At 37.5% G+C, this 8368-nt stretch overlaps 1 long non-coding RNA gene across 1 annotated transcript in view; it reads right to left on the minus strand.

Moving 5' to 3' along the window:
• Positions 1–7693, minus strand: part of LOC147584266 (uncharacterized) — a 29999-nt gene extending 22306 nt beyond the window's left edge. The window contains exon 1 of the long non-coding RNA XR_015255289.1: positions 7650–7693. This is a non-coding gene — a long non-coding RNA (uncharacterized LOC147584266). The remainder of the gene's footprint in view (positions 1–7649) is intronic.
• Between the last annotated feature and the right edge of the window lie 675 nt (positions 7694–8368).

The following is an 8368-nucleotide window of genomic DNA, read 5'->3' on the forward strand; positions in this document are numbered from 1 at the left end:
AGGTAAGTGATGAATCACTAAATTCTACTCCTGAAATTAATATTATACTATATATTAAGTAATTGGAATTTAAATAAAAACTTGAAACTGCAAACAAAACAAAATAAAGTAAGCAGAGTAAAAAGACAAAGTTTAGAAAAACAATTGACTCTAGAACACAGTTGGGCAGTATTTTCCAAATTACTGAAATAAAATAATTTCCAGCCTAAAGAAAATGAAGATAAAATAAATGCTTTTTCAGGCAAATAAAAACTGGCAGAATTCATAACCAGAAGATCTGCACTAAAGGAAATACTAGGTTTTCAGGTAGAAAAACATCCCAGATGAAAGCTTAAAGGTGCAGGCAGAAATGACAAGCACTGAAAAAGGTAAATCTAAATGAATATTGATAGTATGAAACAATAATACTCTATAAACATATAAACAAAATACATATACTTTAAAGTTATATAAGACAACAATAGTATATATTTTTACAGAAGAAGTGAATGGGATCAAAACCTTTCATTATCTGAAAGGAGATAAAATATTCTTTTAAGTTAAACTTACGTAAGTTAAAGATGATTGTTGCAACCTCTGGTATAACCACTTTAAGAACATTAAAATACTGTAAAACTACCAAATTAGTGAGTGGGAGCAGAATTTAAAAAATCAATCTGAAATAAGAATGGAAATACAAAAATAGAAACGTAAACAATTCTATAATATCAACCCAATAGCTACAAGTAATTTTAGCTTTCAGATACTGATCTCTAAGTACCATTTCCAACTAAAGGCACAAGAATGTCTTAGAGAAATGTCCAGTCCAAGGAAACATTGAAGATTTGCTTTGTCACAACAAATAAGAGTGTTATCAAAGACCACTGGGATCATGTCAAATGAACTCAAAAACCAACTTGAACTGATTCTCACTAGGTTAAGGTTGTAAAATTTGATGAGAATAATAAAAGCAAACATATTTAAACCCATGTATTCAAAACCATTAATTAATAAATCTTCCAACAGACTCAGAGATTGCCTTTTGAGGACACAAGGTCACCAACTCATTATAAATAATGATACATATAGGGAAAAACTCAAGCAGTTCTTCTAATTTTCCTATAGAACCATACCACAAGTGACCAAGTGGTTGGCAAAGAGAAGTTCCTTCTTACATAAGTATTTTAAGTAAGCAAAATAAATGATAGAATTAAGAATTCATCATTTTACAGCCCTTAATGAATTAATGGATCTGTGAACCAACCATCAGTAGTTCTTAGCATCACTTAAAAAAGGCATTTGGATATCATGTACTTCCTTGTAGAAGTTTATAGCAACCTCAGAAAAGTGGCTTGCAAAAAAGGAAAAAAAAATTAAACTTGAATGTGATCAAGCTTCTAGATATTACTATCAGTTTAAAAGAGACAGAAGACCATAAGACAACCTAGTTTCTTTAGCAACAAATTTGCGAGGAAAAAAATAATTAGATATAGTAGGAACCTAAATTAAAGACTTAAGAGTCATATTAACTAAATGTAATTATGTTCTTTGGATTCAAATTCTGATAAAATAAACTTAAAAAAAATATAGGCTAGTTGTAGAAATATGAACACAGAATGAATATTTGATAATGTTAAGGAATTACTGTCAATTTGTTTGGGTTTAATGATGGAATTCTAGGTATAATTTTAAAGGAAAGTCTATTTTTTACTTCATAGTGAAATATTTATAAGTAAAATGGTCTGATGCTTAGGATTTACCTCAAAATAATCTGATGGGGGTGGGGAAGTGGGAAGAAGGTTAGAAGAAACAAGAAATTGCATGACAAATTTTGAAACTATGTGATGTGTCAATGGGGACAGAGAGAACATTCTGTCTACTTTAGTGTGTGTAATGACAAATCTGACTCCGTATTTTGATGTTTGACTGCCAACCACTTTTAAGTGTCACCTTCCCCCTTCCCATTGTGCCCTACATCTGCACTAGTTGAGAAGAAAGTCCTGTGTTTCCTCCTTTGACATTTGCAGGAGATTCAATCCCCTAACTGCAATAAAAACCCATGCCAATTTTCTTTCTTTACTCTCTCAAGCCACTGCTTGAGAGGCCTGTCCTTCTCTCCCACAGAGAACTCACGACCATCTCACTTGGTCAAAAGTGTGGGTGGCCTGGGGACTCCACTTACAGCTGGTATTTGAAGTGTCTTTTTGGGTACTGGGCTCTTTAATCTGTGGGATCTGTGCTAATTCTGGGTGGTTACTGTCAGAATTGTACCCCAGTCCACAGCACACCAGTTGGTGTCAGAATAATTCCTCATTCACTTCTCCCACAGAGACATCATAATATCCATCTCTTACTTTTCTAAATACACCTCATAGAATGACTGGGATGTTTTCTTTATACAAGGAAAATCTGGAAATTTGGGTAGATCAGAAATCATAAAAGCAATGACGTCATACTAGAAAGCAAGCTATCTCTGGGGAAATAAGAGACCATTTCTCAGATGAGAAGAGAACTCTATGACACTAACTCAACTCAGGCACGATTACTCTTACAGGTTCTTGCTTTCTCTCTGACAAGTCGAAAGCTATTTCATGCACTAAAGATTTCAATTATTAAAAGAATTTGAAGCTGAAAGCAAAACAACAACAACAAAAACCCAACAACGCATAAATTAATCCATCTATGCAGGATATATTCATTAAGTGTCTACTATGCCAGACATATTCCAGGCACTGGAGATCCATGTGACTAAGACTGAATAGCACCTTTGCCCTTATGCAGCTTACAGCCTAAAATGGGTTGGGTGGGCAGGAGCTAAACCCAAAAAAATTAAGCTAATTATTTAACATCTAAAATTGTGACAAGTGCTCTAAAGAAAAAAAAAAAAAAACTGAGAAAGAATAACTAGAAATAATGACATCAGTGATGATGAGCCAACTATGTAAAGAGCAGAAGAAACACGGGACCAGTTTTTGTGAGCGTAAGTCCTATGCATTTGCTTAGGTCCCCATGCTTAGAAGGGTCCCATACTTAATGTAAAGCTCTGCTGTCACCATCTTGAAATTCTTAATGAAATTTGAATAAGAATGCCTGTTTTTTTTAACTTAGCTGTGGGCCCTGCAAAGAGTGTAGCTGATCTGGGGAAAAGCATTCAAATTAGAAAAGACTGCATGTGCTAAGAATTAAGTCAGGGAAGAGCAAGTTGTATGAGAAGAACTGAAAGAAAGCCAAGAAGGAGTAAGGAGCTGAATGGCCGGAAGTGAGGTCAGGGAGAGGCAGAATCTCTGGCAGTGACTCCACCACTGCCATAAACTCAAGTGTTTCCACTGGCCCAGGGACCACTCTGTTGAGAAGTTATCCTGGAGGGTGACTTTCAAATAACCCATCACCAAACTGGGGCTAAAGCCTTGGGACAGAGGCCAACAAGGGGTTACAAGGTGTTGGAAGACAGCCAACTATTCAAGGCTTCCCGTTGCTGTTCTCATTTCCAGGCCTAAGGCAGCTGGATCCAGAGGTAGAGCTCACTGTTGCCATTGCTGAGATCTAGCCTTCAGAAGCCTATCATCAAGGCTTCAAGAAGGTGTGTACATCGAGTAGAGGGATGTTCAAAATGCCTAGGAAATGTTTTTCTCTCTGTTCTTGCTTTAAAGTAATATTTCAAGTCCTGTATTATTTTGTTGTAGAAAATCTGGCATTTTAACAGAATCTACTTTGATGGGAAGAGTAAGAGGCATTTATAAAATTGGCTGACTGTTACTAAGTTACAAACAGCAAATAACGCCATCAGGTGATGAGTACCTGAAATCATTTGTAAGTTTCAAGTGTTTGTAGTGTTTTCTTGGCAGGACATTCTGGGCTTTTTTATTGTATTAGAAGCAGGTATTTTTTTTTTTTTCTCTATAACTTTGAGGTCACCGAGTACCCAGGGGACAGAGGTTTAACAGAGCTGTCTTAGAATTGGTAGGGGAAGTGAAATTGCTGCCAGTTACTCTTTTTCCCACATGGGAATCCAAAAAAGACCAAAATACCTTTGGAAAGAAAGCACAGGACAGTAGATAGATCATGTTGGAATCACCTCCCTTAAGAATGAGGGTGCCTAGGGGGCGCCTGGGTGGCTCAGTCGGTTAAGGGGCCGAGTTCGGCTCAGGTCATGATCTCGCGGTCCGTGAGTTCGAGCCCCGCGGTCCGTGAGTCCGTGAGTTCGAGCCCCGCGGTCCGTGAGTTCGAGCCCCTTGTCGGGCTCTGTGCTGACAGCTCAGAGCCTGGAGCCTGTTTCAGATTTTGTGTCTCCCTCTCTCTGACCGTCCCCCGTTCATGCTCTGTCTCTCTCTGTCTCAAAAATAAATAAACGTTAAAAAAAATAAAAAAATAAAAAAGAGTGAGGGTCCCTAGGTCAATGGTCTTCCTGAGGTCCCTACATAGATAAGGGGAATAAATTGGATCTTGTACCATCTTGATGGTACAAGATAGCCTTGGTAGGTTGCTTATCTTATATGCCTTCAGTACCTGCCGCATCTCTATGGATTGGGAATTGCTTAGGAGGTGTTTCTCTACTCACCCGAAGAATGGAATTTATTGTTAAGACTAATAAAGATGATATCTGCTACTGTTGAACACCTACTGTGTGCCACAGAGTTTACTTACGCCACGTAAGTATTTGTGTGCTACATATACTTTATTATGCCACATAAGAATGTGTGGCACAGTCTCATACTTAATTCTCACAATGAATCAAGTGCGTAGTTATCATACTTCTTTTACAGTTACTAAAAGTGAAGCTTGGAGAGGTCAGGTCAGTCACCTAGGAACTGAGGTCTTAATGCCAGTGAATGGTAGCCTAGAATTTGTACGTAAGTCTTCCAGGCATCAAAGTCCATCCTCTCAATGATTACCCCATTCCTTGCCAAGGAAGCTCTTCTCCCACTTGCCAGAGAACTGGAGCAGGACTGGGGAAGCAGTCAGCATTTTGTTATCTTCAGACTGACTGATTTCTGATTGGCCCAGTGCTTACAGGAAGCAGATGGAGCAGACACCAGGATCCTGCTGAGCTCAAAAGGGACAATCAAGCCCTGCTCCTTCCATTTTTACATGACATTTTGTTAGTTTGAAATGTGATTAAAACCAAGGCACTCAAAGGCAAAGATTAGCATAGTCTAATTCAATGTGTGTATGCGTTTAAAGCCTAGATTAGTTGTATTATATTTAAAACATCCTGGCCAGTTCTACACAATGGGTTTTAGTTTTCAATACCAGCTGGCTGCAAATACCCAGCCAGATTCTCTGAGGGTATACAGGATTTCTTGGCAGTGAACTGGACATTTTGGGAGGTCTATTAACTCTTCCTGACCACTGGAATGGTAGCTGATGCTTTTTAATATACTGGCTCTCAGAAGGCTTCTCTATTGTTAAAGACAGATTCATTCAGAGAATTCCAAAGACCCAAATGCATAAGAAAAACACAGTCATAATTACAGTGAAGAAGTCAGTTACTTAACATGAAACTAAAATGGTGCATTAAGTGAAAACAAGAAATAATGTCTCTGAACTGGGCATATGTGTGATTATAGAGATGAGTGAAAATAGCAATCTAACCACAGTGGCCTCCTTTCTAACTCCTGACTTTGAGGAACTTTTTCCAGCCTCCAGGCTTTTGCATTTGTGTTCCTTCTGCCTGGAAGTTTGTCCTGATCCAACCCCATAACATGAATGTCTTTTTCTCATCCCCCAGTCTCAGCTCAGATGCTATGTCCTGAGAGAGAACTTCCTTGTGTTCTCCTCAGGCACTCTCTACCTTTTGACTCAGTTTTTCTTACAATATGACATGTGTTGTTTGTATTTATTACCTGCTTCTTCTTGGGAATATAATTTCCATGAGGACAGGTGCTAGTATTTGGTTCAGTGCTGTGTCCTCAGCTTCTAGTCCATATTGACTGGCACATTCAAGGAATCAATAAATATTTGTTAAAAGAATAAAAGACTGGATACCCCTTGATGTTTGACAAAACTTTAAAAGTATTAAATATCTTTTAAAAAAATCTCTAAATTTTAGCCATACATTTGCTTTTCATCTTAATAATTGTGAATGTTTCCAAAATTTCCAGTATTTCAAAAACAGAAGTTGACCTCACATGTTATGATACCTTAGAAACAGCGAGTAACTATGTGGGGCTATAGATTTTTTTCCTTTTGTTGAGGGAAAAAAATGAAAGTACAGTGGTACATGTTGATTCAGGGCAGAACCACCCTTGAAGTAATAAAGGCAAAAGTTGGCCTTCACATTTGCCCCAGAGACATGAGTATGGATAGAAAGAACAGAAACAAATTTACTGCTATGTTAAGAATTCATACTGAAGGACTCTTGACTAAATTGATGACAACAGAGATGAAAAAAAAATCATGGAATGGAGAGTAATATTGTAGTTTTTATCTGCCCTAGGTTTGAAAATTCTTCATTGTCTGACTATTTCTGGAGCTATATGCTGGGCTACATTTTATAAGACTATGCTAGATTGTTGAAAAATAGGAACATAAATCCAGCATTCGTGGATAATTAGAAGAAAAGAAACCAAAATGACAGCACAGGTCTTTCAAAGGATTTGGAGAGATATTAAATTAGAAAGGACTTGTACTGAAAGCCTGAAACTTTGTACTAATCTGGGTAAAGTAAATGCACATTTGATGATACTAAGAATCACCAACTTAAGGAGGGAGGGCACTAGATTGAGGAAGGAAAGAAATTATGTGGCCTTGATAATACTAATTGCTGGATGTCTTTATTTTTAGTCTTTTCTCACAGATGGAATGATACTAATAGCATATAAAAATATGATAGCTGGAAAAACCAAGTTTTTAATTATCCCAAATTTATCTTATTTGTTCTTATACTCCAAATGAAAAACAAAACTCTCATTTTAAATTAATGAGCCTGCCTAAGTCTAAGAATTTGGCATCTACATCTATCTTCACATGGACAATAACCCATTTTTTTGGAAATCTGTATCTCCTTGATTATTATTCATTTTCCCTTTGATCTTCAAAGTGCTTCTTCGTAAACACACTTTGGGAAATACCGCCCCAAACTGACAACTCCTGGCCTAATGTGGTTCAGGTTTTCCATTCTCCATACCTCCACTCACACTGTTTCTCCCACCTGGGATGTCCTCACCTCTTCATTCCATTATCCAAGTTCTCTGGTGCCCAATAGTATGTCTTCCTTCATAAAACCTTTCCAGTTCCCTAAGACCACAGCAACTTCCTCCTTTAGGGGCCCATAGCATCTACTGTTCTCATGCATTTGACTTTTATGGCACGCTGCACTGTTTTACTTTCAACATTCTTGTCTGGGGTTATTATTTACATTTTCAGTGTCCTATATCATGTACAGTTCTATATCCTTAAGCATGTTTTCAAGATTAAACACATAATGAGCTGCAAAAGCATGATGGATATAGTAAATGAAGTCAAAAGAAAGGGAAGGTACTGAAAAGGCAGGGAGTCTGAGAACTGAAATAGGAAATACCAACCGAACTCCAGCCTGTTTTAGTATCTTAGGACTCCAAAAGCATTCTAAAAATGGTCCTAGAAATAGAGAGCAGAAGGATAGTAGGTTGTAGGTAAAGGGAAATCACTTTAATCATAGAAGAATGGAAAAGTTAATAAAGTCAAATTACTTTGTCTGTCCTCCCAACTACTTGCGTTATTGAGTTTGTAGTTCCTGGAACATTTCCTTCCTCATTGGCGCTTCAATCAGGAAATTTCATTTTGCTGCTGGAAAGTGGCTGTAAAGGTCAGGTGGGAAAGGAGGCTGAATTCACATGATGACGTGGCTCAGGCTTTGCAGGAAGAGAGTTCACCTTGTTCCCTTTGGGGAGGGAGGTACAGAGATGTTTGAGCTTGTTCTCTCATTGCCAATGTCCTTGAGTTTGCGTTGGGTTTGAAATGGGCTTTTGTTTTGCTTTTTTTCTTTTTGCCAAAGAGTCAGAATCTGCCGAAAGATACAGTGTTCTATTTCGTTTTCTGCAACTGATGCCATAGGCAAATATGGATTTTTTTTAAACTGACAGATTTACTGTTTTATTTAAATAATTGAATATTTGCAATTATTGGAGGGAAAATTAGTAAAGGGTTAAAATTTATACATTTAGTTTTAAAATAATTTAGGTGGAGAGGAGTGGGGAGTGAAAGCTAAGAGTTTTTGAGCACTTACTTTATGCCAGATATTGTGATTCATCCATCCATCCATCCATATATCCATTCAACTTTATCATATAGGTGGTAAACTTTGTTGGTTCCAAATTTGAAATGTCAAGAAGGGTACACAGGGTGCCTCCAACCTCTCTCCTCCCTCCTCAAAGTGATACCATCCTTGTGTGTCCTCAGAGAAATATTT

The sequence above is a fragment of the Puma concolor genome, chromosome A1 (genome assembly GCF_028749965.1).
Source record: "Puma concolor isolate L17-30 chromosome A1, mPumCon1.1.hap2, whole genome shotgun sequence".
NCBI classification, from domain to species: domain Eukaryota; kingdom Metazoa; phylum Chordata; class Mammalia; order Carnivora; family Felidae; genus Puma; species Puma concolor.